Below are 22070 nucleotides of genomic sequence, written 5' to 3' on the forward strand. Positions count from 1 at the left end.
GAATCATCAAACTTTTGCACCACCGAGACAAGCGGAAAAGCCCTACGCTAAATGTGTAATTCCATGAGCTAAACGTTGAGACTGCAGGAGCCCATATAACAGCTGTCTACTATCAGTTCACTTTTGCAAAATGAATGGTTGAAACTTGCAGGAGTGAAAATCCAACGAGCCGGTCTTCACTCTTAAACCAGCAACTGTGAAGTTAAGAGAAACGTGCCGGAGAAATACTCGATTTCAGCGCGGTGACACTGGGCCAGAGTAAAGCTCAGTTAATATGATCGCCGAGTGGTGAGAGGGTGGATTTGGAATTCCTGAGCAACCGCACTGCGCATTTTCCAGATCTGCTTGGAGCACCAATCCCTTCAATTCATCACTTACAGGGACAATTCGATTCCCGGTTTCTTTTCCCTGAGCTTGGTGAGATCTTAAAAATTGAAAGCGACTAATATCAGAGCGAACCTCGTCACCGACATGCTCACAGATACAGAGCGGCCACAATCTGCTTCAGTGAGATGAAAGCCCAGAGCGGTTTCAAGGTCGAATGCAACTGGAAGCAAAGCTCGTTCAATGAAAGTGCAGGTCATTGAGGTGCCTTTAAAGTCCTGATTGTTTGAACTGAACTTCTTCCGAGACCGCGTGAGATTCAGGTGGAGTGATTTGGGGACTTCTTTTCTCTCTTTGCAAAAGTCTGAACCGCAGTTCAAGGATCAAAAGTCTAGTTCCAAATTAGGGCTTCTCCAGGGTATGAACCTCGAATCGAGAATTATACCCCGACCTTAACGAGCCCAGAAACAAGAACGTATCACGGACACATTCCATGAGAGGGCTGACTGTATCATGAAAAGGCATTTTTGAAGAGACCTCCTGATCAGTTCCGTGTTGGATCCTGAACAAAACACAGCACTGTGTGCTTCTCAAATTCACGAAACACCATGAATTAAACAAAGGCACCGCTGGGAGTTGAACCCAGAATCTCCTGTTTACGAGACAGGTGCTTTAACCAACGAAGCCATGGAGCCAATTCATGGGAGCGTTTCCCACCTCCTCTCATTAATATCTATCAGCTACACGTCACATTCTGTTGGGGGTTCAGACTGTTTGATCTTTGTCTATTTCGCTTGCCCGTTTCCCTGTGAATCCCGATAGTGACTGCGTTTCAAGCTGTGTTTATCTTTCTGTGTCCATCAGTGCTTTGATACACGAATGAATATTTGTGCTTCTGTTTGTTACTTTAAATAAATTCGGGATGGACAATTCTCGCTCTGACACTGAAGAACTAATTGAGCAAATTTCACAGTGAAGTGTTGTTTATTTTGGTGCTGAAACTAAAAAAATCGTAAAAGGTGCAAAGAGGGAAAACGAGAAAAACTTGTGAGTGAAATTAAGGACAACTTTCAAGGTTTTCACACGTACATTAAGAGAAAGAAGGGTGACAAAGAGTAATGTGGGCCCTTAAAGACAGATGGAGGTGATATTGTAATTGAAAATCAGGAAATGGCAGAGTTGCTGATACTCACAGAAAAGCATGAGGACAATATACCAGAGACACGAGGAAAACTGAAAATAAATCAAGGGGATTCAGTGTAAGTAAAATAATGGTATTGGAGAAAACAATTAGACTAAAGATAAACAAATCTCCAGGACCTGATGTTTACCATCCCAGGGGACTAAGGGGAATAGGTGAGGAAATTGTACATGCTTTAGTCATGATCGTTCAAAACTCTCTTGATTCAGGAATTGTTCCATGGATTGAAAAAATTGCCAATATCATTCCGTTTTATATGAAGGGTAGGAGAGATAAAACAGGAAATTATAGACCTATTAGTCTGACGTCTGTTGTGGGGAAGTTACCAGAATCTGTTATTAGGGAAAATGACTGAGCACTTGGATAAACATGAATTGATCAGAGAGAGTCAGCATGGATTTGTAAAGTGTAAGTCAAGTCTAACGAAACTAGTTGAACTTTTTGAAGATGTAACTAACGTGGTAAATGATGGAGTGTCTATGGGTGTTATGTGTACATTGACTTCCAGAGGCATTCGTTAAGGTTTAGCATCAGAGACTGTGAACAGAAATGAGAGCACGTGGAATTTATAGCAACCCATTGACATGGGGAGGGAGTTGGTTTCGAGGTCGGAGACAGAGAGTAGGGTTAATGGGTATGTACTCAAATTGACAGGATTTGATTAGTGGTGTCCCCCAGGGATCTGTATAAATGAGGCAGATAAAGGAATAGAGAGCGGTATATCCAGGTTTGTTGACGACACCAAGTTAGGAGGTGCAGTGAGCAGTGTAGATGGGAGCATAAAGTTATAAAGGGAAATTGATAGATTCAGTGAGTTGGTAAAACTGTGTCAGATGGAGCTTACATAGAATTACATAGAATGTACATCACAGAAACAGGCAATTCGGCCCAACTAGACTATACCGGTGTTTATGCTGCAGACGAGCCTCCTCCAACCCCTCTTCATCTAACCCTATGAGCAAACCTGAATATTCCTTTCTCCTCCATGTGTTTATCCAGCTTCACCGTAAATGCATCCATGCGATTCGCATTAACTACTCCTTGTGGTGGCGAGCTGCACATTCTAACGCCTCTCTGGATAAATATGTTTCTCTTGAATGCCAGATTGGATTGATTGATGACTATTATATTCATGGCCCTAAGTTCTGACGTCCCCACTCCCAAAAGTACAAACACCTTATCTACATCTGACCTATCAAACCCTTGCATAATCTTAAAGTCCCATATCAGGACTTCTATTTTCGATACAAAAGAGCCCCAGACTGTTCAAAGTTTCAATCTGGGGAAGTGTGAGACCATCCACTTTGGCCCGAAGCAAGATAAATCAGAGTATTTTCAAAATGGTGAGAAGCCAGGAACTGTGGGTGAGCAGAGATACTTCGGGAAATCAGGAAGAGTTGGCAGACAGGTGCAAAAAATAATGAAAATGGCTAATGGAATATCGGCCTTTATCTCAAGGGAACTGGAATTCAAAAGGATGGAAGTTATGTTAGAATTCTATAAACTCTGCTAAGGCCACATTTAGAGTACGGCATTCAGTCCTGGGCACCAGACCTCAGGAAGGATATATTGGCCTTGCAGGAGGTGCAGCGCAGAAAGACCAGAATGATACCGGGGCTAAAATGTTTAAATTATGAGGACAGGTTGCGTGGACAAGGTTTGTATTTCCTCGTGTATAGAGGATTAAGTGGTGATGTAATTCAGGTGTTGAAGGTGATTCAATGATCCAATGGTGGGTGTGTGAGTTGGTGCTGAATCGGTCCCCTTCAGTGAAGAGAGGGTCAGCGGGCGCCTGACAGACACGGCTCGGAACGGGACTCGCTTCTCTCCGGCGGCAGCGGCTGGTTTAGAGAGATCTCTCTGTCTGCTGCTGTTACTCCACCTCCCGCACTCTGGGAGAACCGCGGAGGTCGGTCCTCATTTTTCTCTTATGGATCCGGCTCCATCCGTTTACTGTTGACGGGAGTGCGTCTGATACCAAGTCAGTCAGAAGCGGGTGCAAATCACAACATCGGCACAGGCCCAAGGACTGGGGACTGGTTTGATATTGGGTCCTTTTTAAGGGACCGGCTGTAGAATGTTTGTGTAATAATAATGATCAGAATTAACTTTGATACAATGAAGTTTTTTGCAGTTATTTCCCATTTCCACCCTCACCAGTTTTATACAGTAACAGGTAACAATGTTTGAGGGATGTGATGTCCAGTGTTGGTGGAATCAGTGTAATTTAACTTGATACATTGAAGAATCTCTTGTCTATCCCAGGCTCTTACCTTAGGATTAGACCCTCACCTAGTTTAAAATTGGTCACTCACTGATATAAATAAACCAGTAACAATCCCGAAACCTCAGCGGGTATTTTTGTTCCGATACTTAATGACGGTCCCAATTTCCACTGAAATTCTCAATCAGCAAATCCCAGAGGCTGTTTCGGGTTTGACAAACTGTGAAACAGATTGTTTCAAAAGCCGGAAAGAGGGAAAAACTGGTGGTTGATATGAAGTGTTATACATTATCTCTTTCTGTTTCAGATTTACAATTTCTCTTTGTGTGTTACTGACAGGAGAGGCTATAACGGAGCCCAGTGACTGGGTAACGAGCTGCACTGAGTCATTGGCCTGTGTTACAGACCGGCTCGTTGGACCTGCTCATTTCGTGAACTCACTGGTGTCTCAGCACGTGTGATGACTGAGTGAATCCCTTCCCACACACGGAGCAGGTGAACAGTCTCTCAACCAATGGGCATGCGTTGATGTGTCAGCAGTTCATTTCTACTTTTAAGCTCTTCTCACAGTCACTGCATGAAAAGGTCACTCAATAGTGTCAACAAGTTAATGTTTCAGAAGGTGGGATGATCGAGTGAATCTCTTCCCACACACGGAGCAGGTGAACAGTCTCTCCCCAGTGTGAGTGCGTCGATGTCTCAGCAGTTCGTTTCTGATTTTAAATCTCTTCCCACAGTCAGAACATTGAAAGGTCACTCAGTGTGAACTCGGTGGTGTTTCAGCAGGGTGGATGACTGAGTGAATCCCTTCCCACACACGGAGCAGGTGAACGGCCTCTCCCCAGTGTGAATGCGTTGGTGTTTCAGCAGTTCAATTTTGCTTTTAAAGCTCTTCTCACAGTCAGAACATTTAAAAGGTCTCTCATCGGTGTGAACTCGCTGGTGTGTCAGCAGGTTGGATGACTGAGTAAATCCCTTCCCACACATGGAGCAGGAGAACGGCCTCTCCCCATTGTGAACTCGCTGGTGTGTCAGCAAGGTGGATGAATGAGCGAATCCCTTCCCACACACTGAGCAAGTGAACGGCCTCTTCCCAGTGTGAACTCGCTGGTGTGACAGAAAGTGTGATGACCGAGTGAATCCCTTCCCACACACGGAGCAGGTGAACGGCCTCTCCCCAGTGTGAGTGCGTTGGTGTTTCAGCAGTTCAATTTTGCTTTTAAAGCTCTTCTCACAGTCAGAACATTTAAAAGGTCTCTCATCAGTGTGAACTCGCTGGTGTGTCAGCAGGTTGGATGACTGAGCGAATCCCTTCCCACACACGGAGCAGGTGAATGGCCTCTCCCCAGTGTGGGTACGTTGGTGTTCCAGCAGATTCCTTTTGCAGTTTAACCTCTTTTCACAGTCAGAACATTTAAAAGGTCTCTCCCCAGTGTGAACTCGCTGGTGTGTCAGGAGGCCGGATGACTGAGCGAATCCCTTCCCACACACGGAGCAGGTGAACGGCCTCTCCCCAGTGTGACGGCGTCGATGAGTTTCCAGCTCTGAAGGGTAATTGAATCCCTTCCCACAGTCCCCACATTTCCACGGTTTCTCCGTGGTCCGGGTGTCCTTGTGTCTCTCCATGTTGGACGATCAGTTGAAGCCTCGTCCACACACAGAACACGTGTACGGTTTCTCCCCGCTGTGAACGGTGTGATGTTTTTTCTGGCTGTGTAACTGGTTAAAGCTCTTTCCACAGTCAGTGCACTGGAACACTCTCACTCGGGTGTGTGTGTCTCGGTGCTTTCCCACTCACACTGATGTTTGAAATCTTCTCCCACAGATAGAACAGACAAACATTTCTCCTTCCACATTCAAAGGCCGATGATATTCAGGTCCTGATGAATCGAGAGACTCTGTCAGATCTTGACGTGATCTTTGGTTTGAGTTTCCCTCTGTAAATCCTCCCCTGTAAAAGGAGTTTATAAAAGTTATCACTGTAAGTACAGGATAGAAATTCAGATCAGATAGCTCTACTTTCCATGGAACATTATTTCCTCTCTCATTCCTCAAAGCTGAAAATCCCCATCCCACACACTCTCCCTCCTCCCTGTGCTGAAATCCAAACCCATCGCATCATCTTTCAGTGGCCCGAAACCATGAGTGAAAGGGTGAGAGAGAGAGAGTGAGTGTGAGAGAGGGAGTGTGAGAATGAGTGTGAGAGAGTGAATGTGAGTACAGCAGTGCGCTCGGTGTGGAGAATGAAGTGGGGCAGGTGGAGCATGTTTCAGTGGGGCAGCAGTGATCATAATCTCATTAGGTTTAGAACAGTTATGGAAAAGGACAGGGGACAGTCAAATGTGAAAATTCTTAACTGGAGGAGGGCGAATTCCAGTGAGTTAAAAAGGGATCTTGTCCGTGTGGATTGGAATCAAAAATTGGCAGGCAGAACAGTAATTGAACAATGGGAGGCCTTCAAGGAGGAGTGGGTTTGGGAACAGAGTAGACAGATTCCCATGAGGAGGAAAGGAACAGCATCCAAAGCTCGAGCTCCCTGGATGACTGAAGATATGGAGATCACCATTTCTCCTTCATTTACAGACGCTCCCTGACCGATCACCATTTCTCCTGCATTTACAGACGCTCCCTGACCGATCACCATTTCTCCTGCATTTACAGACGCTCCCTGACCGATCACCATTTCTCCTTCATTTACAGACGCTCCCTGACCGATCACCATTTCTCCTTCATTTACAGACGCTCCCTGACCGATCACCATTTCTCCTTCATTTACAGACGCTCCCTGATTCGATGAGTCACGAGGTTTGACTCTGACACTGCGCATGCTCGGAGGCCGCGGGCCGTGTGTTGAGTTTCGGGTCTGATCGAAACCGGAGCCCCCGGAGTGTAGAGAGAGAGAGGAGAATGTTCACTGTTTGATATTCGGGCCCGGGGCCGCACTCGGGGTTTGTGAAGCCCCCGCCCCCTCCCCCGGGGTTTATTAACCCGCTCCCCCCGCCCATCTCTCACCTGTTGCCGACACGATCTCGGCCTCACTCCCCGCCCGCCGCGCATGCTCAGCTCACACTGCCCGGGTGATTGACGGGAGCTCCGGACCAATAGGAAGAGCGGAGAGGGGCTGGAGGACCGAGCGGGCGGTTGGTCCTCCAACCAATGGGAGTGGGTGAGGGGCGGGACTTGAGGCACCGAGTGGGCGGGGCTGAGCCCGGATCTCCCTCATTGGCTGAAACTCTGCATCAATTTTAAACCTGATTGATGTCAAACTCGAGGGAAAAAACTGGACTTTAATAAAGGACAAAGAGGAGGGAATATTGGAGGGAATAACACAGTGTAGGGATAAAATGGATTAATTCAGGACAGACAGCAGGGAATATTGGAGGGAATAACACAGTGTAGGGATAAAATGGATTAATTCAGGACAGACAGCAGGGAATATTGGAGGGAATAACACAGTGTGGGGATAAAATGGATTAATTCAGGACAGACAGCAGGGAATATTGGAGGGAATAACACAGTGTAGGGATAAAATGGATTAATTCAGGACAGACAGCAGGGAATATTGGAGGGAATAACACAGTGTAGGGATAAAATGGATTAATTCAGGACAGACAGCAGGGAATATTGGAGGGAATAACACAGTGTAGGGATAAAATGGATTAATTCAGGACAGACAGCAGGGAATATTGGAGGGAATAACACAGTGTAGGGATAAAATGGATTAATTCAGGACAGACAGCAGGGAATATTGGAGGGAATAACACAGTGTAGGGATAAAATGGATTAATTCAGGACAGACAGCAGGGAATATTGGAGGGAATAACACAGTGTAGGGATAAAATGGATTAATTCAGGACAGACAGCAGGGATTATTGGAGGGAATAACACAGTGTAGGGATAAAATGGATTAATTCAGGACAGACAGCAGGGATTATTGGAGGGAATAACACAGTGTAGGGATAAAATGGATTAATTCAGGACAGACAGCAGGGAATATTGGAGGGAATAACACAGTGTAGGGATAAAATGGATTAATTCAGGACAGACAGCAGGGATTATTGGAGGAAATAACACAGAAACAAGAGTGTTGTCAGTGAGTCCATCGCCCATGGACTTCCTAAACTTCACTGTGTGTTTGGGTACAGAGAGATCAAGGGGCAGCAAATCTTTTGATGTGCTGCAGGAAGCAAAAGTTCTTGATTTTGCTATGCAGCAAAGATGGAAAGATGAGGTGAGAGATGGAAAAAAAGCTTCGTAATCCTTGATGCCTTCTCTGAAGATTGAATTCAGGACCTTCAGATTATGACACTGATGCACTGCTTGCTGCACTGAGAAGGCACTTACCAGGTATGGAGCCAGGCAGCACCACCAAGTCGGACAGCTTGCAAGGTATTGAAGGCCATAAAATTTTGCACAAAAAAATCCAAGCCAGGTAGGAATCGAACCTAATGCGTTATCCATTGCACCACTCGCCCAGATTATAACGAATTAGTAGCAGTGGGAGGCAGTGGGCATGGCGGAGGTACTAAATAAATACATTGCATCCATCTTTCCCAAGGAAGAAGACGCTGCCAGAGTGTCAGTAAAGGAAGATGTTGTAGCGATACTGGATTGGCTCAAAATTCATAAACAGGAGGTACTGGAAAGGCTGGCTGTACTTAAAGTAGATCCGTCATCTGGTCCGGATGGGATGCATCCTCGGTTGCTGAGGGAAGTAACGGTGGAAATTGCAGAGGTACTGGCAAAAAACCTCCAAACATCCTTAGATATGGGGGTGATGCCAGAGGACTGGAGAATTGCAAATGTTACACCCCTGTTCAAGAAAGGGTGAAAGAAAAAATCCAGCAACTACTGACTGGTCAGTTTAACCTCGGTAGTGGAGAAAGTTCGAGCAACGATAATCCGGGACAGAATTAGCAGTCAATTGGACAAGGATTAGGGAAAGCCAGCACGGATTTGTTAAAGGCAAATCGTGTTTAATTAAATTGATACAGTTTTTTGATGAGGCAACAGAGAGTAGATGAGGGCAATGCAGTTAATGTGGTGTGTATGGACTTCGAAAAGGCGTCAGATAAAGTGCCGCAGAATGGGTTTGTCATCAAAATTGAAGCCCATGGAATAAAAGGGGCAGTAGCAGCATGGATACAGAATTGGCTAAATAACAGGAAACAGAGTGTAGTGGTGAACGGTTGTTTTTCGGAATGGAGGGAGGTGTCCAGTGGTGTTCCCCAGGGGTCGGTGCTGGGACCACTGCTTTCCTTGATATACATTAATGACTTGGACTTGGGGATACAGGGCACAATTTCCAAATTCTTGCTGCCAAAATGCTCCACTTCACTGTCATCTGCATTAAAATTCATCGGCCAATTATACACCCATTTTGCAAGTTTATTGATGTATTTTGTATTTGGTCGCAATCTTCATCAATATTATCCAAACTCCACCCCACCCCGCCAATCTGGTGTCATCTGTAAATTTTGAAATTGTACTTCCGATTCCCGAGTCCAATTCGTTGATGTGAATTGTGAACAGTGGTCCCAGAACCAATCCTTGTGGAGCCCCACTTTCCACCTTATACAGTGTGAGTCGCTACAATTAACCCCACTCTCTGTTTTAGAGCAGTGGTCAAGAGAAACTTCTTTACATCGGGAGTAGGCAGTCTGTGGAATTCACTTCCACGGTTAGTGTTTGGGGCACACAGTTCTGTAATGACAAGTGGTCCTCATGTTTTTATCCAAGACAGGCCTCAGCCCAGTCATTTACTCTAAATGTTGGTGCAATAGTTCAAGCTCAGAGGTGCCAGGTATCGGGAGCAGCAGTAGCTGTAAATAAAATCTAAATGTAAGTAAATACCAATACAGTTCATCTTCATCTATTTCTAGTTTAATAACTTTTGCTGAATGTGGCCCAGGCCAAGTGCCAGGATATCGGGTCAGGTTCACCATAGGAAATGAGTTTGACATCCCTGAGATAGACAATGTGAACCGGATTACCCTCATCCACTAACCCAGCAACTTCTTCAAAAAACTCAAGCAAGTTTGTCAGACACCATTTTCTTTCCCAGAAGCCGTGTTGAGTATCTCTAATGGCTCCTTCTCTTTCCCCGTGATCATAAACAGCATCTCTTAGGATCCCTTCAAGCATCTTCCCTCTGATCGAGGTCACACTGATGTGCCTGTCATTCCCTGGCTCTGATTTGTCCCCTTTAATGAAAATGGGAACTACGTGAGCTCCCTTCCAATCTCAGGGGACAATCCCTGACTCTATTGAGCTGTTGAAGATACAGGCAAGGGGCTCACAGAGCACCCGTCCCATCTCTTTAAACACCCGGGGGTGGATATCATCTGGACCTGGAGCACAATGCATTTTGAGAGTTCATATTTTATCCAAAGTGACATCCCATTCTATTTTAATATTTATGATGTTATTGTTGACAGCACATCCCACAGCTGGAATCTGAGCATCATCCACAGGAGTGTAGACTGATGAGAAATAGTCATTCAACAGCTCTGCCATAGCCCGGGAATCTGTCCTGAACTGTCTTTCAGTGGCCCTAAAGCATCTTTAATGGTCTTCTGACTCCTGACGTAGCTGGAAAGACATTTGCTATTATTCTCAGAATTGGGCACCATCTTCTTTCCCAAAGATGTCTGAGCTTCTCTAATGGCTGCTTTTGTCTCCCTCGATTGTGGGTGATATTTGACCCAATTCTCCTGTAAACTGAATTCATCCTGATCCGATCTGGGTTAAATGTAAGACAGTTCGGGGAGTCAGGAATCATTCACCGCTAGACCCACACTGAGAGGTAAAACCCCAGACGGTTCCTTAGTAAGGATGCCTCTGGTACCTCAGCATATCTTTGTCAGCTATCTTACAGTCCACTCCTGGAGGCCCCACTCCCTGAGCCTGCAACCTTCAGCAGGGTCAGTGGTGGAGTTCCGCAGTGGGAGTGATCCCAGAGTAACTGTCGGGATCGCCCCCACTCTGTGGATGGTCCGGATCGTGTATTTTTAGTGATCCTGGTGTCTAACACGCACACATCAATAAAACCGGGAATTCTGGAAACACACTGCAGGTCCTTCTTTATCTGGAGATCGAATGACTGTTGTATAATTGTACCAGCAGTTAACAGGCTCCTGGGAACTCCTCCCTCTGCTATTTTGATTCAGACTTTAACCCATTTATTTTAAATGGGTTTATTTTAAATGAATTAACGCCTGCCTTAAATGGTAGACTCAGGACTGTCACACAAACAGGTTAAATCTTCATAGAATAATTACCACAGTCATTTTTAGACTGGACGCCGCACGGTGACTTTGCTGTCAGTGAAGAGAGACGAGAAAGACCAAAGTGCCGTTTGCCCCTCTCAGTGTGGCCCTGAAGGACTGTGTCCAGGCTGAAGTTCTGTTCCCACCGGACGATCCTCCCCCCAGATTGTCCTTTCTGAGCTCCAGTCAGGTGATGCTAAACACTCAGGTGGGAAAGACCAAAATCGACAACAAGGTGTTTGAAACAAAGCTGATTTATTGAACAGATATCCAGAATATTAAACTCCAGCCCAGTTATAGGGGTTATTAACATCAGGAGAAACAAACCCCAACTGTCAGAATGAACATGGTTCAGTCCTGGATGGGATTAACAGCAGAATCCAACCCCTGCAGTCATATGTGAACTCGCTGCAGTCTCAGCACGTGTGATGACTGAGTGAATCCCTTCCCACACACGGAGCAGGTGAACAGTCTCTCCCCAATGGGCATGAGTTGATGTGTCAGCAGTTCATTTCTGCTTTTAAAGCTCTTCTCACAGTCACTGAGTTAAAAGGTCACTCAATAGTGTCAACAAGTGGATGTTTCAGAAGGTGGGATGAATTAGTGAATCTCTTCCCACACACGGAGCAGGTGAACAGTCTCTGCCCAGTGTGAGTGCGTCGATGTCTCAGCAAATCATTTCTGATTTTAAATCTTTTCTCTCAGTCAGAACATTTAAAGGTCTCTTATCAGTGTGAACTCGCTGGTGTGACAGAAGGAGGGATGACCGAGTGAATCTCTTCTTTCACACAGAGCAGGAGAACGGCCTCTCCCTAGTGTGAACTCGCTGGTGAGTGCGTTGGTGTTTCAGCAGATTAAATTTGCTTTTAAACCTCTTCTCACAGTCAGAACATTTAAAAGGTCTCTCCCCAGTGTGAACTCGCTGGTGTGTCAGCAGGGTGGATGACTGAGTGAATCCTTTCCCACACACGGAGCAGGTGAACGGCTTCTCCCCAGTGTGAGTGCGTTGGTGTTTCAGCAGATTAAATTTGCTTTTAAACCTCTTCTCACAGTCAGAACATTTAAAAGGTCTCTCCCCAGTGTGAACCCGCTGGTGTGTCAGCAGGGCGGATGACTGAGTGAATCCTTTCCCACACACGGAGCAGGTGAACGGCCTCTCCCCAGTGTGGGTGCGTTGGTGTCTCATCAGATCAATTTTGCTTTTAAACCTCTTCTCACAGTCAGAACATTTAAAAGGTCTCTCCCCAGTGTGAACTCGCTGGTGTTTCAGCAGGTCGGATGACTGAGTGAATCCCTTCCCACACACGGAGCAGGTGAACGGCCTCTCCCCAGTGTGACGGCGTCGATGAGTTTCCAGCTCTGAAGGGTAATTGAATCCCTTCCCACAGTCCCCACATTTCCACGGTTTCTCCATGGTCCGGGTGTCCTTGTGTTTCTCCAGGTTGGACGATCAGTTGAAGCCTCGTCCACACACAGAACATGTGTACGGTTTCTCCCCACTGTGAATGGTGCGGTGTTTTTTCTGGCTGTGTAACTGGTTAAAGCTCTTTCCACAGTCAGTGCACTGGAACACTCTCACTCGGGTGTGTGTGTGTCTCGGTGCTTTTCCACTCACACTGATGTTTGAAATCTTCTCCCACGGATAGAACAGACAAACATTTCTCCTTCCACATTCAAAGGCCGATGATATTCAGGTCCTGATGAATCGAGTGACTCTGTCAGATCTTGACGTGATCTTTGATTTGAGTTTCCCTCTGCAAATCCTCCCCTGTAAAAGGAGTTTATAAAAGTTATCAATGTAAGTACAGGATAGAAATTCAGATCAGATAACTCTACTTTCTATGGAACATTATTTCCTCTCTCATTCCTCAAAGCTGTAAATCCCCGTCCCACACACTCTCCCTCCTCCCTATGCTGAAATCCAAACCCATCGCATCATCTTTCAGTGGCCCTAAACCATAAGTGAAAGGGTGTGAGAGTGAGTGAGTGTGAGAGAGTGAGAGAGTGAGTGAGTGTGAGAGAGTGAGTGTGAGAGAGTGAATGTGAGAGAGTGAATGTGAGAGAGTGAATGTGAGAGAGTGAATGTGAGAGAGTGAATGTGAGTACAGCAGTGGGCTCAGTGTGGAGAATGAAGTGGAGCAGGTGGGGCATGTTTCAGTGGGGCAGCAGTGATCATAATCTCATTAGGTTTAGAACAGTTATGGAAAAGGACAGGGGACAGTCAAATGTGAAAATTCTTAACTGGAGGAGGGCTAATTCCGGTGAGTTAAAAACGGATCTTGTCCAGGTGGATTGGAATCAAAAATTGGCAGGCAGAACAGTCATTGAACAATGGGAGGCCTTCAAGGAGGAGTTGGTTTGGGTACAGAGTAGACAGATTCCCACGAGGAGGAAAGGAACGGCATCCAAAGCTGGAGCTCCCTGGATGACTGAAGATATGGAGATCACCATTTCTCCTTCATTTACAGACGCTCCCTGACCGATCACCATTTCTCCTTCATTTGCAGACGCTCCCTGACCGATCACCATTTCTCCTTCATTTACAGACGCTCCCTGACCGATCACCATTTCTCCTTCATTTACAGACGCTCCCTGACCGATCACCATTTCTCCTTAATTTATAGACGCTCCCTGACCGATCACCATTTCTCCTTCATTTTCAGACGCTCCCTGACCGATCTCCATTTCTCCTTCATTTGCAGACGCTCCCTGACCGATCTCCATTTCTCCTTCATTTCCAGACGCTCCCTGACCGATCACCATTTCTCCTTCATTTACAGACGCTCCCTGACCGATCTCCATTTCTCCTTCATTTGCAGACGCTCGCTGACCGATCACCATTTCTCCTTCATTTGCAGACGCTCCCTGACCGATCTCCATTTCTCCTTCATTTACAGATGCTCCCTGACCGATCACCATTTCTCCTTCATTTACAGACGCTCCCTGACCGATCACCATTTCTCCTTCATTTACAGACGCTCCCTGACCGATCACCATTTCTCCTTCATTTACAGACGCTCCCTGACCGATCCCCATTTCCCCTTCATTTGCAGACGCTCCCTGACCGATCCCCATTTCCCCTTCATTTCCCGGCGGGTAGTGAGGGGGGGATAATGTTCACTGTTTTATATTCGGGTCTGGGGCCGCACTCGGGGTTTGTAAAGCCTGAGCCTGGGCCTGAGCCCGGACCCGGGCCCCGGGGTTTATTGAGCCTCTTGCTCCGATCCTCTGACCTGCACCGAACGCGCTCCTCCCGCAGCCTCGACTGGCCGCGCATGCTCAGGACACACTGCCCGATAACGAGTCACTACTGCGCCTGCGCGCTGGGCTCCACTGATTCAGATAGGGCACAATCTGCACCGCGCTGCATGCTGGGTGATGCAGCCGCCATTGATGATCTTAATATCAGGCCGAAAAACAAAGACATTGGAAGCAGATAATTCAAGTGTTTAATTTATTTTCTAAATAATTGAATCGTTCAATTCATTAAATAATCAATTGTATAATAAATTCACAAATTGAATTATTTATACAATAAATTAAACAACGGAGCTATTTACATAGTAAATTATACACTTCAATTATTATATAATTAAACTACTGAATTATATTAATCAATTTAATTATTCATATAATAAATTAAACAATTCAATAATTCACATAAAAATTAAACACTTGAATTATTTATAAAATATTAAACAATTGAACGATTTACATAATAAATTTAGCTATTGAATTTTTTATACAATAAATTAAACTCTTGGTTATTTACATAATAAATTAATCAATCGAATAATTTAAACTATTGACTTCTCTTTATAATAAATGAAACATTTGAAGTATTCATTTAATAAATTAAACACTTGAAAACAATTAAATTATTGATATAATAAAATAAGCAATTCATTATTTATTTAATGAATTAAAATATTGAGTTATTTATATTACATTTTAAACTTTTCAATTATTTATATAATAAATGAAGCCAGCTTGGACAAAATGGAGGCAAGCGCAGAGTCCGTCTTGGACAAAATGGCGGCCGGCGCGGCCACCATCTTGGAAAAAATGGCAGCAAGCACGGCCGTCATCTTGGAAAACATGGTGGTAGGCGCAGCCGCCATCTGGGATAAAATGGCGGCAAGCACGGCCACCATCTTGGAAAAAATGGCCACCGCCGCCGCCATCTTATCAGATGGCGGCAAGCAGCCGACAGAGTGTCCCCAGTGATCCCGCAGTGACCCCAGAATGTCCCAGTGACCCCAGAGTGATGCCAGGGATCCCAGCGTGCACCCAGTCAGCCCAGAGTGAGGCCAGGGTGCAGCCGGGGATCCCAGAGCGATGCCAGAGCGGCGGCCTTTGCGTTTGGGCCGCCACAACAACCACCACAACTGTACTGTACATGTACAGCACACGGTGGGTAAAAGGGAACGATTCACTCCTGTCTGGTACTGTACGGCCCGTGTGTGTCTCAGTGTCAGCTCCTGTACATGTACAGCACACAGTGGGTAAAAGGGAACGATTCACTCCTGTCTGGTACTGTACGGCCCGTGTGTGCCTCAGTGTCAGCTCCTGTACATGTACAGCACACGGTGGGTAAAAGGGAACGATTCACTCCTGTCTGGTACTGTACGGCCCGTGTGTGCCTCAGTGTGAGCTCCTGTACATGTACAGTACACAGTGGGTAAAAGGGAACGATTCACTGAGAGATTGCAATGTTGAGTGTAACGGTTATTTGAGGGGTTCAGTCCCTTAACGGGCTGTGTTTTGACAGACACTTTTTCCAGTAAGGAGTTGAGTTTAGTTTAGGGAGGTGGGTACAATCCGTGTCTGGGACTCACTGGCCCTGTGAAATATTGAATTTTGCTCACAATATGGTGTGTTTGGATTAATGGGGGACAAGGTTTAACTGCACTGGGCTGGATTGTTTTTATAAATCTCTCATTGACTGGGTCTTTCAGACCAGGATGGGAGCTGCTTCTCTCTCTCTCTCTCTCTCTCTCTCTTTAAACACCCTGAGGCAGTGAAACACTCTCTGACAAACTGTTGATGTGGAGATTTTCACATCGTTCACCTGACGAAGGAGGAAGCCTCCGAAAGCTTGTGAATTTAAAATAAAATTGCTGGACTATAACTTGGTGTTGTAAAATTGTTTACAATTGACAAACTGTTCACAGGAACCAACCCATCAGACATGGGGAATATACAAAAATCTGGGACTGGAAATAAGCCTCCCACCAACAGAGCAGAGAGAAGAAGGAAATCATCACACCTTCAAGATCTGGATCGGTTTTGTCTTTGGAGCAGGTTCTGGTTAATTTTACTGCTTTAAAGTTATGTTATGGGACCAGTGAGACTGAGACACACACACACACACACACACACAGACTGTACAGTCAGGAGCCACGTGGTCCTTGTACAGACATTGGGTTTGAATTGAGCTGAGCTGTGCCACAAATGAATATGGGATTAAAATCTCAAATTCCAATCAGTTTGCTCCCGAGCTTCCCCATGTGTCTGTGTGGTTCCATTACAATACAATTTCACATGGGGGCCCAAAATGGCTTCGGAATTAACACGATTTCTTTCTGAGTTGTCAGTGACCTTTTCAAAAATTAAACTTCAAACTAAGAAAACATTTGGAGGCTGTTTTCACATTTGGGCCCTCTGCGTGCTGCAGGACGCTCCCTGAAAGAGCTTTTAATTTCAATTAAGACCCGAGATATGTCACATTGTCAGCCTCTGAATAATAGTTTGATCCACTTTGTGTTATTTCTGAAAAGTTGCACTTGCAATGAACGAAGGGAGGAATTTGGGCTCGAACAGATGGTGATATTCTGGCATGACGGAGCTGGGCAGAGATGAGCGATTGGATCCACAGCATTCCTGCCCTCCCCACCATCTTCTTTAACTTATATTTTTGTATTGCTAGAAACAGCATGTAAGGGGTTAACTTCTGATACCATATAAAGTTTGTTACTGTGTGTCTCAGTGTCAGCTCCTGTACATGTACAGCACATGGTGGGTTAAAGGGAACGATTCACTCCTGTCTGGTACTGTACGGCCCGTGTGTGTCTCAGTGTGAGCTCCTGTACACGTACAGCACACAGAGAGAGAGAGACAGAGAGTGGGAGATAGGCAGAGAGACAGCGAGGGGGACAGATAGGTAGTGAGAAAAACAGAGAGCGAGGGGGAAAGAGAGCGAGGGGGAAAGAGAGCGAGGGGGAGAGAGAGCGAGGGGGAGAGAGAGCGAGGGGGAGAGAGAGCGAGGGGGAGAGAGAGCGAGGGGGAGAGAGAGCGAGGGGGAGAGAGAGCGAGGGGGAGAGAGAGCGAGGGGGAGAGAGAGCGAGGGGGAGAGAGAGCGAGGGGGAGAGAGAGCGAGGGGGAGAGAGAGCGAGGGGGAGAGAGAGCGGGGGGGAGAGAGAGCGGGGGGGAGAGAGAGCGGGGGGGAGAGAGAGCGGGGGGGAGAGAGAGCGGGGGGGAGAGAGAGCGGGGGGGAGAGAGAGCGGGGGGGAGAGAGAGCGGGGGGAGACTGCAAAAAACACAGCGGGAGAGTGGGAGATAGGCAGAGAGACAGCGAGGGGGACAGATAGGTAGTGAGGAAAACAGAGAGAGAGAGAAAGAGAGCGAGGGGGAGAGAGATAGAAAGAGAACGAGAGAGAGACAGAGAAAAAGGCAAACACAGGGCGAGAGAGGCAGAGAGAGCGAGACAGAGAGAGGGATAAAGAGGCAGAGGGACAGAGAGAGAAGGACAGAGAGAGAAGGACAGAGAGAGAAGGACAGAGAGAGAAGGACAGAGAGAGAAGGACAGAGAGAGAAGGACAGAGAGAGAAGGACAGAGAGAGAAGGACAGAGAGAGAAGGACAGAGAGAGAAGGACAGAGAGAGAAGGACAGAGAGAGAAGGACAGAGAGAGAAGGACAGAGAGAGAAGGACAGAGAGGCAAAGAGAGAGAGAGAGAGAGAGGCAGAGACAGAAAAAGACAGAGAGAGTGGGGGGAGAGAGAGAGAATAACAGAGAGAGAGGCAGAGAGATCAAGAGAGAGAGAGAGAGAGAGAAAATGACAGAGCGGGGAGAGAGGCAGAGAAAGATAGAGGAACAGAGAGTGAGAGAAAAAGACAGAGCGAGGGGGAGAGAGAGTGTGAGGGGGTCTCCTGCCAGAAAGTGGGACGTGTGTCGGTGAGGGTCCTGCAGGGTGTTTGGGTGATGTGCCTGTCATGGTTGAATAGCTGCCAGTGTGTGTGACCTATGAGTTGTGGGTGTGCGGCTTGCAACAGTGGTAATGTGTGAGGGTGAGAGGAAGCATCTGAGTGAAAGAGTTTATTGCGAGGTGGGAGATGGGGGCCCTCCCTTGCTGGTGAGAAGCCATTAAACAGCCCAGAGAGGCCTGGCTGCTCGCAGGAATCGGGTAAATCACCAGGCAGGACCAATCCACTCTCTGCCTCTCTACCCCTCTCTCTCTTTTTCTCTCTCTCTGTCCCCCTCTCTCCTTCTGCCTCTCGCACTGTCTGTTTTTCTCTCTCTGACTCTCTCCCCGCTCTGCCTTTTTCTCTCTCTCTCTCTCTCTGCCTCTCGCCCCTCTCTCTCTGTCCTTTTCTCTCTCTCTGCCCCTCTCTCTGTTGTCTCTCTGAATTTCTCTTGATTGAAAAGTACTCAGGTACGGTACGGCCCGTGTGTGTCTCAGTGTCAGCTCCTGTACATGTGCAGTACACAGTGGGTAAAAGGGAACGATTCACTGAGAGATTGCAATGTTGAGTGTAACGGTTATTTGAGGGGTTCAGTCCCTAAATGGGCTGTGTTTTGACAGACACTTTTTAAAGTAAGGAGTTGAGTTTAGTTTAGGGAGGTGGGTACAATCCGTGTCTGGGACTCACTGGCCCTGTGAAATATTGAATTTTGCTTACAATATGGTGTGTTTGGATCAATGGGGGACAAGGTTGAACTGCACTGGGCTGGATTGTTTTATAAATCTCTCATTGACTGGGTCCTTCAGACCAGGATGGGAGCTGCTTCTCTCTCTCTGTAAACACCCTGAGGCAGTGAAACACTCTCTGACAAACTGTTCACAGGAACCAACCCATCAGACATGGGGAATAGACAAATACCTGGGACTGGAAATGAGCCTCCCACCAACAGAGCAGAGAGAAGGAGGAAATCATCACACCTTCAAGATCTGGATCGGTTTTGTCTTTGGAGCAGGTTCGGGTTAATTTTACTGCTTTAAAGTTATGTTATGGGACCAGTGAGACTGAGACACACACACACACACACACACACAGACTGTACAGTCAGGAGACACGTGATCCTTGTACAGACATTGGGTTTGAATTGAGCTGAGCTGTGCCACAAATGAATATGGGATTAAAATCTCAAATTCCAAACAGTTTGCTCCCGAGCTTCCCCATGTGTCTGTGTGGTTCCATTACAATACAATTTCACATGGGGGCCCAAAATGGCTTCGGAATTAACACGATTTCTTTCTGAGTTGTCAGTGACCTTTTCAAAAATTAAACTTCAAACTCAGAAAACATTTGGAGGCTGTTTTCACATTTGGGCCCTCTGGGTGCTGCAGGACGCTCCCTGAAAGAGTTTTTAATTTCAATTAAGACCCAAGATATGTCACATTGTCAGCCTCTGAATAATAGTTTGATCCACTTTGTGTTATTTCTGAAAAGTTGCACTTGCAATGAACGAAGGGAGGAATTTGGGCTCGAACAGATGGTGATATTCTGTCGGACGGTCGGTACTGAGGGAGCGCTGCACTGTCAGACGGTCAGTGTGTGTCTCAGTGTCAGCTCCTGTACAATGTCCCAGTGATCCTCCAGTGTCCCCAGAATGTCCCAGTGATCCCAGAGTAACCCAGACATTACTCACGTGGCCCCCATCGGGTCCAGGCTGCGGTGAAGGTCTCAGTCAGTCAGTCCCCAGCGGTGAGAACGATTCTTGGCCCAGGATTCCTCCTCCTCCTTCTCACAAAATGTCTCTTTCTGGATCATCTCCTTGCAGCATTTCATCAAAATGTTTCCTGAGGAGGGAGAGAGAGAGAGAGAGAGAATTGATTAAAATACAAAAGCAAGGGATTAAAAAGGCACAGCAAGAGCCCAGAGCTCCCTCCCTCCCACTCCCTCTCCCAGTTGCACCGACAATCCCTCAGCACCAACACTGAGACACAAATCCCGGTTGCAAACCAGAGAATCCAAAGAGAAAAGTTGGGAGAGAGACAGAGAGAGAAATACACCCAGGACAGGCTGGAGGACCCCGGCAGACTGAGAGATTGTCCCCGCCCCTGGGGAGGGTTTGGGACGAGACACACGGCCATCCCCTACCCCCGGGGAGCTCCCTGCTTCAGCCTTTGAGATATGAGACTGAATCTCAATGGGTCTCCCTCAGGGACCTGTCCATTCTCATGTTAATCCAGGGACAGCCCAGGGCAGGACTGGTTTGACCAGGAGACCTGTCTGCTGGAATGAGCCACATTTCAAGGACCTATTTTACTGATTTGAAACCCTCACAGCCTGTCTCCCCCTCTTCCCTCACCCCAAACCGAGTCCCCCCACCCTCAGCCTGTCTCCCCCTCTTCCCTCACCCCAAACCGAGTCCCCCCACCCTCAGCCTGTCTCCCCCTCTTCCCTCACCCCAAACCGAGTCCCCCCACCCTCAGCCTGTCTCCCCCCCTCCCCCTCTTCCCTCACCCCAAACCGAGTCCCCCCACCCTCAGCCTGTCTCCCCCTCTTCCCTCACCCCAAACCGAGTCCCCCCACCCTCAGCCTGTCTCCCCCTCTTCCCTCACCCCAAACCGAGTCCCCCCCACCCTCAGCCTGTCTCCCCCTCTTCCCTCACCCCAAACCGAGTCCCCCCCACCCTCAGCCTGTCTCCCCCTCTTCCCTCACCCCAAACCGAGTCCCCCCCACCCTCAGCCTGTCTCCCCCTCTTCCCTCACCCCAAACCGAGTCCCCCCACCCTCAGCCTGTCTCCCCCCCTCCCCCTCTTCCCTCACCCCAAACCGAGTCCCCCCACCCTCAGCCTGTCTCCCCCTCTTCCCTCACCCCAAACCGAGTCCCCCCCACCCTCAGCCTGTCTCCCCCTCTTCCCTCACCCCAAACCGAGTCCCCCCCACCCTCAGCCTGTCTCCCCCTCTTCCCTCACCCCAAACCGAGTCCCCCCCACCCTCAGCCTGTCTCCCCCTCTTCCCTCACCCCAAACCGAGTCCCCCCACCCTCAGCCTGTCTCCCCCTCTTCCCTCACCCCAAACCGAGTCCCCCCCACCCTCAGCCTGTCTCCCCCTCTTCCCTCACCCCAAACCGAGTCCCCCCCACCCTCAGCCTGTCTCCCCCTCTTCCCTCACCCCAAACCGAGTCCCCCCCACCCTCAGCCTGTCTCCCCCTCTTCCCTCACCCCAAACCGAGTCCCCCCCACCCTCAGCCTGTCTCCCCCTCTTCCCTCACCCCAAACCGAGTCCCCCCCACCCTCAGCCTGTCTCCCCCTCTTCCCTCACCCCAAACCGAGTCCCCCCCACCCTCAGCCTGTCTCCCCCTCTTCCCTCACCCCAAACCGAGTCCCCCCACCCTCAGCCTGTCTCCCCCTCTTCCCTCACCCCAAACCGAGTCCCCTCCACCCTCAGCCTGTCTCCCCCTCTTCCCTCACCCCAAACCGAGTCCCCCCCACCCTCAGCCTGTCTCCCCCTCTTCCCTCACCCCAAACCGAGTCCCCCCCACCCTCAGCCTGTCTCCCCCCCTCCCCTCGTGACCCAAACACCCCGGGGACCTCCGACACATCCCACCCTGCCCGGCGTCCACATTGAAAGAACTAAAGTTGGGGACAGGCCTCTCCCTCCATCCCATAATACCAGGCCGCCCATAGTAACGGTCGCTGGGCCTGGGCCCGGAATCCGTTGCCCCTGGAAACCGCGCAGGAACCGAGCGACCCGAGAGCGGCCTCAGGCCCGACTCCCAGTCCCCGGCCTCAGGCCCTCCCCGACTCCCAGTCCCCGGCCTCAGGCCCCTCCCCGACTCCCAGTCCCCGGCCTCAGGCCCCTCCCCGACTCCCAGTCCCCGGCC

At 48.1% G+C, this 22070-nt stretch overlaps 1 protein-coding gene and 1 long non-coding RNA gene across 3 annotated transcripts in view; one reads left to right on the top strand and one right to left on the bottom strand.

Moving 5' to 3' along the window:
* The window catches only part of LOC137313831 (zinc finger protein 79-like), a 172404-nt gene that overhangs the window by 94194 nt on the left and 56140 nt on the right, over window positions 1–22070 (top strand). The gene's annotated exons all lie outside the window — the stretch shown is intronic.
* Window positions 5488–22015, bottom strand: LOC137313830 (uncharacterized). 2 transcript variants are annotated; one of them, XR_010961083.1, is made up of 3 exons: window positions 21860–22015; window positions 19888–20038; window positions 5488–5700 (listed from the first exon to the last, which is right to left on the bottom strand). It is a non-coding gene; the product is annotated as an uncharacterized lncRNA (long non-coding RNA). The 2 variants fall into 2 exon arrangements; XR_010961084.1 differs by lacking the exon at window positions 5488–5700 and adding an exon at window positions 12549–12785.

Source organism: Heptranchias perlo, unplaced genomic scaffold, assembly GCF_035084215.1.
Source record: "Heptranchias perlo isolate sHepPer1 unplaced genomic scaffold, sHepPer1.hap1 HAP1_SCAFFOLD_487, whole genome shotgun sequence".
In the NCBI taxonomy this organism is placed as follows: Eukaryota; Metazoa; Chordata; class Chondrichthyes; order Hexanchiformes; family Hexanchidae; genus Heptranchias; species Heptranchias perlo.